Source organism: Sapajus apella, unplaced genomic scaffold (assembly GCF_009761245.1).
Source record: "Sapajus apella isolate SASKATOON/1434 unplaced genomic scaffold, GSC_monkey_1.0 scaffold89, whole genome shotgun sequence".
NCBI lineage: Eukaryota > Metazoa > Chordata > Mammalia > Primates > Cebidae > Sapajus > Sapajus apella.
This window is the reverse complement of record NW_022437029.1, coordinates 474,508-483,113: the sequence shown is the minus strand read 5'-3', so window position 1 is coordinate 483,113 and position 8,606 is coordinate 474,508. Positions and strand designations below refer to the sequence as shown.

Sequence of the window (8,606 nt, the reverse complement as noted above, 5' to 3'; positions counted from 1 at the left end):
ATAGATAGATAGATAGGTATATATAGTTTTGGGGATGAATATTTTTACAGCTCTTGACATATACAAAAGTCCTGTTGTAAATTATACTCTCATCAGCAATGTATAGCACTGTTTTTTTTAAAATTGCATCTGACTATATATTTGTAATTTACAAAGAAAGAAAGTGTAGGCCGGGCGCTGTGGCTCATGCCTATAATCCCAGCACTTTGGGAGGCCGAGGTGGGTGGATCGCAAGGTCAAAAGGTCGAGATCATCCTGGCCAATATGTTGAAACCCTGTCTCTACTAAAAATACAAAAATTAGCCAGGCATTTGGCACGCACCTGTAGTCCCAGCTACTCGGGATGCTGAGGCGGAAGAATTGCTTGAACCTAGGAGGTGGAGGATTGACGCAATCTCGGCTCACTGCAACTTCCACCTCCTGGGTTCAAGCAATTCTCCTGCCTCAGCCTCCTGAGTAGCTGGGGTTACAGGCATGCCCCACCACTCCCGGCTAATTTTTATAGTTTTAGTAGAGATGGGGTTTCGCCATGTTAGCCAGACTGATCTCAAACTCCTGACCTCAGGTGATCTGCCTGCCTCCGCCTCCCAAAGTGCTGGGATTACAGGCATGAGCCACAGTGCCCTGCTGAAGCAATCTTTTATTCGATGCTACAGCTACATTCTGACACAGGTGCGGGCCACATACATGGGCACGCAAACACATAGCACATACACACTTGCACGCACCAGCAGTTCACTGCTCAACTCCTCCTCAGAGAAGCAGAATAGAGAAACTGAAGACAGACTGAAAAGGGCAAATCCTGCCAACAAACTGAAACTGGAGGAAAGCGAAGGCTCTAGCCACGGCCAGACCATCCAAAGTCCCTCTCTGATTTCTCCTTCTATCCCACTGTCCTCGACCCATGGTCCCTGCATCTTAGCATCATGAGGCATTGGGGTCTGAGGGTTCAGATCTTGCCTCTGTTCTTGCCAGTGACCTTGGGCAGCTCAATCTCTCTTAGCCTCATCCTGTGGAACCCAGGGATGAGAACAGAACGTTCTCATGGAGGGTTGTGAGAAGAAATAACTCCTGGGACTTGCATAGCACCAAGCCTGGAACAAAGTTAGTACCGAATAAATATTAAGCTGCCAACATTATTGTCCTGCCTGCGTGCGTTCTCGTTGTCTCCTGGAAAGCGGTGTTGATTGTGATGCATGTTCATCCTGAACAGGTATGTCATCCCTTGAATACCACTGCACTTGTTTCCCAGGGATGCTATGACAAAGTACCTCAAACCAGGGGTTTAAAACAACAGAGGCAGGTGCATAGCTCATGCCTGGAATCCCAGCACTTGGGGAGGGCAAGGTGGGTAGATTGCTTGAGCTCAGAAGTTTGAGATCTGCCTGGGCAACATAGTAAGACCTCCATCTCTAAAAAAATGCGTAAAATTAGCCAGGTATAGTGGCACGTGCCTGTGGTCCCAGCTACTTGGGAGGCTGAGGTGGGAGGATGACCTGAGCCCATGAGGTTGAGGTTGCAGTGAGCCAAGATCACACCACTGCACTTCAGCCTGGGCAACAGAGCGAGACCCTGTCTCAAAATTAAATAAACAAAACAACAGATATTTCTTCCTTCCCAGTTCTGGAGGCCAGGGTGTTGACAGAGCTATGCTCCTGTGAAGGAATCCTCCTCACCTCTTCCTGGCTGCAGCTGGTTTGCTGGCAATCTCAGGCATTCCTTGCAGCTGCATTGCTCCAGTCCTGTCTTCATGTGGCACTCTCCCTGTGTCCATGTCTTCACACGGCTGTCTCCTTACAAGGATGCTGGTCATGGTGGATGAGGGTACACCCTACTCCACTGTGACCTCATCTTAACTAATTACACCCGTAACAAACCTATTCCCAAATAAGGTCACATTCTGAAGTGCTGGGGGTTAGGACTTCAGTGTACTTCGGGGAGCTTTGGGATGGAGTGGCAGATGTCAGCCCAAACCCACCATTTTGATTGGATGGTTGCTTCTCAGCAGAGGAGATATTCAAGCATTTTCACCATTGGTCCGGTGCTGCCAACCAACAGTAGGAAGGAGGCTGATCCTGGAAATGAGGATTTAGAGAAAAGCCCCGCAGTGAGGGTGGAGGAAAATGAGCCTTTGTCCTTGCTCTGAGTAGTGAGTTCCAAGGTGTGGAGCCTCCTGGAGCTGCAGGTGGTGTCTGGAGGTCTAGACCCTTATGCGGACCCACATCAGGAACTGGGTGTGGCATGTGCTGTGTGGGTGGGGTTGAGGCAGCGTCAAGAAGCAGTTGTAAGTTGTGTCCTTATTGTGAGTCCCTTCTACCGCTTTCCAGAAACTTTAATGAAACCTTATTAAATGTCCCTGCTTGGTCTCATGTGTGTGTGCAGGGTGTGTATGGGGTGTGGCTATATTTCTGAAAGAAGAATCAGGGGCAGGTTCTCTTCCTTCTCCAAAGGCAGATGGGAATGTGGCTGAGGTTATTGGTGGGAAGAGCTGCTTCTTCCCAGGACCACAGACATCTGGGCAGATGAAGTAGGAAAGAGCCTGGAGCTGCCTCCTGAGCACGCAGGAACCCTCTGGGAACCACTGGGATGTGTGGGAATACCAGGGTGTTTCTGAATGTCGCTAGTGGGCACATGTACCAAAATAAATTTAGGTAAAAAGAAAAAAAGGAAGGGACCCCTGTTGTATGGGGCTAAGTATAACTTGGTGTTGATGGTGAATGGGGATCGCAAATTGCCCTCAGGGAGTTGACAGTCAGGGGAGGCAGGGATGCAGGAAGTCATGGGTCCACAGTGGCAGGTGGAGAAGCACTGGGTGCTGTGGGGGCACATGGGATGGGTACCTAAGCCAGGAAGGCTTCCTGGAGGAAGAAACTTCTGAGAGGATGGAAAGAAAAGTGGGAGCAATGACATGCTTTTCGGGTGGAAGGAGTGGCATGTCCTTCTAGAGCTGAGGGACAGCCAGGCAGGCCAAGGAGCTGGAGTGGGGCCTCATTGATCAGCCCAGTCAGAGACTGCAGGGCTCTGGGTGCTGTAGGTGGCAGGGGGTGGGATGGATGTGAGCCGGGATCCTTGGGAAGGAAGCAGAGTCCATGAAGAGCCTTCCTGACTGAGGCATTTGGGTTTTAACTTGAGGGCAATGGAAGGTCATGGACCAGGTTTATGCAGAGAGATGAGCTGATCAGAGCTGGATTTTGAAATGATTTTATTTTATTTTTTTTTATGATGGAGTCTTACCTTGTTGCACAGGCTGGAGTGCAGTAGCGTGATCTCGGCTCATGCAACCTCTGCCTCCTGGGTTCAAGCAATTCTCCTGCCTCAGCCTCCCGAGTAGCTGGAATTACAGGCACCCGCCACCACCCCTGGCTAATTTTTGTATTTTTAGTAGAGACGGAGTTTTACCATGTTGGCCTGACCTCAGGCAATCTGCTCGTCTCAGCCTCCCAAAGTGCTGGGATTACAGGCATAAGCCACTGTGCCTGGCCTTGAAATGACTTAAAAATTTTATATCTACTGATTATCCCCATACCCAAGGCCAAATGGCCCAGCTAAAAGCAGTGCAGTTACTCTACAAATGACACCAGAAATGTTCCACTTTTACTCTATCCTGTTGGTGTGGATCTTAGATCACCCCTCTCCAGCTGCTATGGAAAGACCTTTCTGGTTTTTGGACAGCCTACTTGGGTTTCTCCCAAGGGGCAGCCTCCCTGAACGACTACCCAGGCGTCAAACTCTGTAGCTCAAGGGCAAGGGGTCTCCAACCCAGACTTCCAGGATTTGGCTGCCCAGCCCAAGACCTGCTCCTCCACAACCCGCTCTCATGTGGGAGAGAAACTAGGCAGCTCAGCACAGGAGCTGTGGCTAAGATGTGGCAGTGAGGTCGGATTTACATCAGACAGCCCATCATCAGGTACGGTTAGATCATCATGCATGTAGACAGAGATGGCAGCTAAGTGGCAGGTGAGCCTCCTCACCACTGCCTGTGGCCTTGGCAGACATTACTAATCAATTGCATCACTGTCACACTGAGTCAACCGCAAAGGCAGACAGCCACTGTCAGTCAAAGTTGATACCTGGGGGAACTGACTTGCCATTCTTGATCCAGACACAGACAGGATCCAAAGTTCAGTGTGACTGTGAGTCAGAAGCCAGGTGGCAGGTCAGGAATGTTAAAAAGTGGTGAGGTAAAGGACAGGGTGCAGGCCATCGGGTTGGCAGAGCAGAACTGCTGGTGGGGAAGGAGGTGATGATTCACATTCACTAGAACTTTAGTTTACAGAGCACTTTCACTAAATGCCCACCACTCTTGAGATAGGAGTGACTCATTTTCATATCACAGATGAGGGAACGGAGGCCCAGAGAAAGATACGCACCTGGCGTCACCCAACATGGCAGCTTCTGTCTTCGTCTACCTGGAAGATATGCTTCCTCTAAGGTAACAGCCTCAGAGGTTACTGGGTAAGAAGAGGCCTCAGATCAGATTCTCCCCTCACAGCGTATCCTGGAGCAGGACCCCAGGGAGGGAAGGCAATTGGAGCTGAATCTGTAGTGCCTACTGTTAGGTAATTGACCCCTGGCTGGGGGCGGGGGAGCCTTGTTGTGTATAACATGCTGATTTCTTTTCTCTTCTTTCTTTTCTTTTCTTTTTGACACAGAGTATCGCTCTGAGGCCCAGGCTGGAGTGCAATGGTGCAATCTCGGCTCACTGCAACCTCCACCTCCTGGGTTCAAGTGATTCTCTTCCCTCAGCCTCCCGAGTAGCTGGGATTACAGGTTCGTGCCACCACATCCAGCTACTTTTTGTATTCTTAGTAAAGATGGGATTTCACCATGTTGGCCAGGCTGGTCTTGAACTCTTGACCTCAGGTGATCCACCCACCTCGGCCTGCCAAAGTGCTGGGATTACAGGTGTGAGCCACCACGCCTGGCCAGCATGTGCTAATATCTGGGGGTTGTAGATACTCCTGCCTCGGCTAGTTCAAGCTCCCAGCAGGTGTCAATAGAGAGCTGGGAAATGATGCCTGCAGTGTGCTCTCTGGGCCAGGAGGAGCCGGCTCCAGCTCACCCATGGCAGTGCCAGTTAGAAGGCGTGCAGGGCTGCTGCCCCCACCCCCTGCGGTCTGGGGGTTCTGCTCTTCTTGTAGTTCTCAGTCACTCAGGCTCCCTCCTGCCTGGATTGGGGTTTGTTTCTGTTGCTTGCCAGTAAGGGGCCTGAGAACCGTTACAGACACACTGAACCCATGGAAGAGTCAGGCCTCAGGGCCTGTATTCTGACTTCAGCTCTTTGAGATTCCCTCTGTATCCACTGACCCTTTGAGGGCTGAGTGACAAGGCCCACCAGGTGGTGGGAATCCTGGGTGTGAGGCCAAGAAACCCCAAGGTGGGAAGGAGCCTCAAAAGCTGCCACCTATTGTCTGAGCAGCGACAGGACTCTGGCTCAAACAGGGGAGCCCGAGCAGGTGGCAAAGGTCTGGGTCTCTCAGGTTTGTGGACATAGGGGCTAGGGCAACTGTGGTGAACAGGCAGGTTACCCTGTCCAAAGGGCAGCAGCAATTACTCAGCTCCAGGAAGTGCTCCCATGTGGCTAGAAATTCCGGTTTTTAAAGAGAAGCCTGATATCCACATTTTTTTTTTTTTTTGAGACGGAGTTTCGCTCTTGTTACCCAGGCTGGAGTGCAATGGCACGATCTCGGCTCACCGCAACCTCCGCCTCCTGGGTTCAGGCAATTCTCCTGCCTCAGCCTCCTGAGTAGCTGGGATTACAGGCACGCGCCACCATGCCCAGCTAATTTTTTGTAGTTTTAGTAGAGACGGGGTTTCACCATGTTGACCAGGATGGTCTCGATCTCTTGACCTCGTGATCCACCCGCCTCGGCCTCCCAAAGTGCTGGGATTACAGGCTTGAGCCACCGCGCCCGGCCGATATCCACATTTTTTATGTGAAATCTAATTTTTAAATTCTGGCAATTATTTAAAAACATTTAGCTGGCTGCCATGGCGTGAGGTGGGGCGACTGCTTGAGTCCAGGAGTTTGGGTGCTGCAATGCATGCTGGTCTTGCCTGTGAATAGCCACAGCATCACTCCAGCCTGGGTAACATTGCAAGACCTGCATCTCTTAAAAAACAAAAACCCATCAACATTTAAAGACATCTCAGGCCACTGTCAGCAGCCTCTGGTCTATTTTTTTTTTTTTTTTTGAGACAGAGTTTCACTCTTGTAGCCCAGGCTGGAGTGCAGTAGTACAATCTCAGCTCACTGCAACCTCCAACTCCCGGGTTCAAGTGATTCTCCTGCCCCAGCCTCCCAGGTAGCTGGAACTACAGGGCACGTGCCACCACACCCGGCTAATTTTTGTATTTTTAGTAGAGATGGGGTTTCGCCATGTTAGCCAGGCTGGCCTTGAACTCCTGACTTCAGGTGATCCACCCACCTTGGCTTCCCGAAGTCCTGGGATTACAGGCATGAGACATCGCACCGTGCCCACCCACTGGTCTTGAGTGCAAACCTTTCCTGAGCAGCGGAGGTCTCCCACTTCCATGCCTGGGTGCTCCCAGCTGCCCTTCTGCTCCCTCCCCTGTCAGCCCATGGCTGTGCCCACCCTGAGACTGCTCCCTCAGCTCCCTCCAGTGCAGGCCGCTTCTCCACGCTGCCCCGAGGTAGGGGGTGCTGCCAGCCCCTGTTGCTGCCCCTGCATTGTGGCCTTGCTGTGGACTCCAGCCCCTCCTCCCCACTCCTTGCCTAACCCTGGCCCAAAGGTGGTGACTCCAAGGCTTCCCATGCCCCAGCCTCTTCGTTCCTTGGCTTCTTCTCTTCCACTCACGCCCACGAGTGCACCCAGGTACAGCAGGGTTGTCAGCCAGCCCTCTTATCCCCAGACTAACTCCTTGACTCCTGCAGTTCTTGGAGCCTCCCTGCAGTCCGTCAGTTTCGCCACCATACCCAGCTTCGACTCCAGGTCACCTCTCCACTGCCCTCACTCCCTGCACTCGCCTCAGCTGCCTGTCCCACTCTGCTGCACCAGACTCTCCTGGCTGAGCACCTCCTCGGTGCAACCCGGCTCTCCCCTACTCCGAATCTGCACCCATCTGGCGGCCTGGTTCTGCCGAAACCCAAAACCCATTCCACCAACTTCGGGTGGACCTGGTGCTTCCCAGATGCCCCAAGGCACTGCCTGGCGTGGCCGTGCTTCAGTCTGAGGTCACTCATTCTCAACCCCTCCCCGCCTTCCTACCTCAGGTCTCCAGCCCTGGTCCCTGTCCTCAGTCTCCGCTCACTAGCCGGACCCCACCATTCAGGCCAGTTGTGAGCGGGGACGCTACTCTCTGGAACCGTGAGGGCAGAGTGAGAGTAGGGTAAAGCTAGTACCGGGCTGTGGGACACTGGGCCCAGAGGGTCTCCTGGAAGCATGACTACAACCTGCTCTAGCATCTGTGCCAAAGCAGGGTCCCCTGCGTTCTGCCCAGGGCGCTCACCGGCCCAAGACAGACGTCTCACGCGAGGTGCATTCTCCAGATCGACCTCCAGAGGGCGCCATGATCACGGCTCTGAGCCGTCTGCGCCCAAATCCTGTCCCCCGGCCACCGCCCATCTTTGTGCCAGGGCCAGGCCAATGTTGCTTTGCAGATGAAGGCGACCCTGCCCCATCCTGGGCAGGACACTGCACACAACAGGGTCACCTCCCCTTTATCCAGGGGATCTGACCTCAATAACCTGTGGCCCAGCACCCAGGGCCTGGAGGGTGGGCAGAACTCAGCCCCTTCCCCCTTTTTTTTGAGACAGAGTTTCGCTCTTGTTGCCCAGGATAGAGTGCAATGGCGAGATCTTGGCTCACTGAAACCCCTGCCTACCGGGTTCAAGCAATTCTCCTGCCTCAGCCTCCCAAGTAGCTGGGATTACAGGCAGGCACCACTATGCCTGGCTAATTTTTATACATTTAGTAGAGATGGGGTTTCACCATGTTGTCCAGGCTGGTCCCAAACTCCTGACCTCAGGTAATCCGCCCATCTTGGCTCCCCAAAGTGTGGAATTACAGGCATGAGCCACCACAGCCAGTCCCTCCCCATTCTTTATCAGCCACTGAACCTCTGCAGATTGGAGAGTGAGCTGCACATGAGTACATGTGGCGGTTGGGAGCTCAGGGCTGGTCACTGCAGGTGCTCAGGCTGGCATCTTGGCATCTCTCAGAAGGAAGGTGGCAGAAGGCTGACAGATGTCCCTGTAGAGCCTGAGTGCTCTCAACAGCAGGGACCACCACCCTCTGCCCTCCACCCATCACAGGCCTTGCTTGGAGGGCACCTGAGCTCCCCTCCACGGGCTGCTCCTGAAAGAGGCAGCTGGGGGCAGGGACTGGATAGGGTGCCTTTTTGGTCTGACCGACTGCGCCCTGGTGTTGGGCATGCTGTACGTTCCCTGGCCTGGGTTCTGTCATCATGGATGGTGGCCTTGGACAAGGAAGACCCTTTGCATTCCTGGCCTCAGCCTCCCTACCTGCAAACTATGTGGGCCCCTCCCATGGCCTGATATCATGAGAATTCCAGCAGCCCCAGTCCCAGAGGGCAGGGCAAGTTCCAGTGGTGCGAGTTGGAGCTGCCTGCTGACCTGCTCACAC

The 8,606-nt window shown here is 53.1% G+C and overlaps 1 long non-coding RNA gene across 1 annotated transcript in view; it reads left to right on the top strand.

The window, feature by feature from the left end:
* LOC116534725 overlaps positions 1 to 8,606 on the top strand; it is a 162,867-nt gene that overhangs the window by 54,756 nt on the left and 99,505 nt on the right. The gene's annotated exons all lie outside the window — the stretch shown is intronic.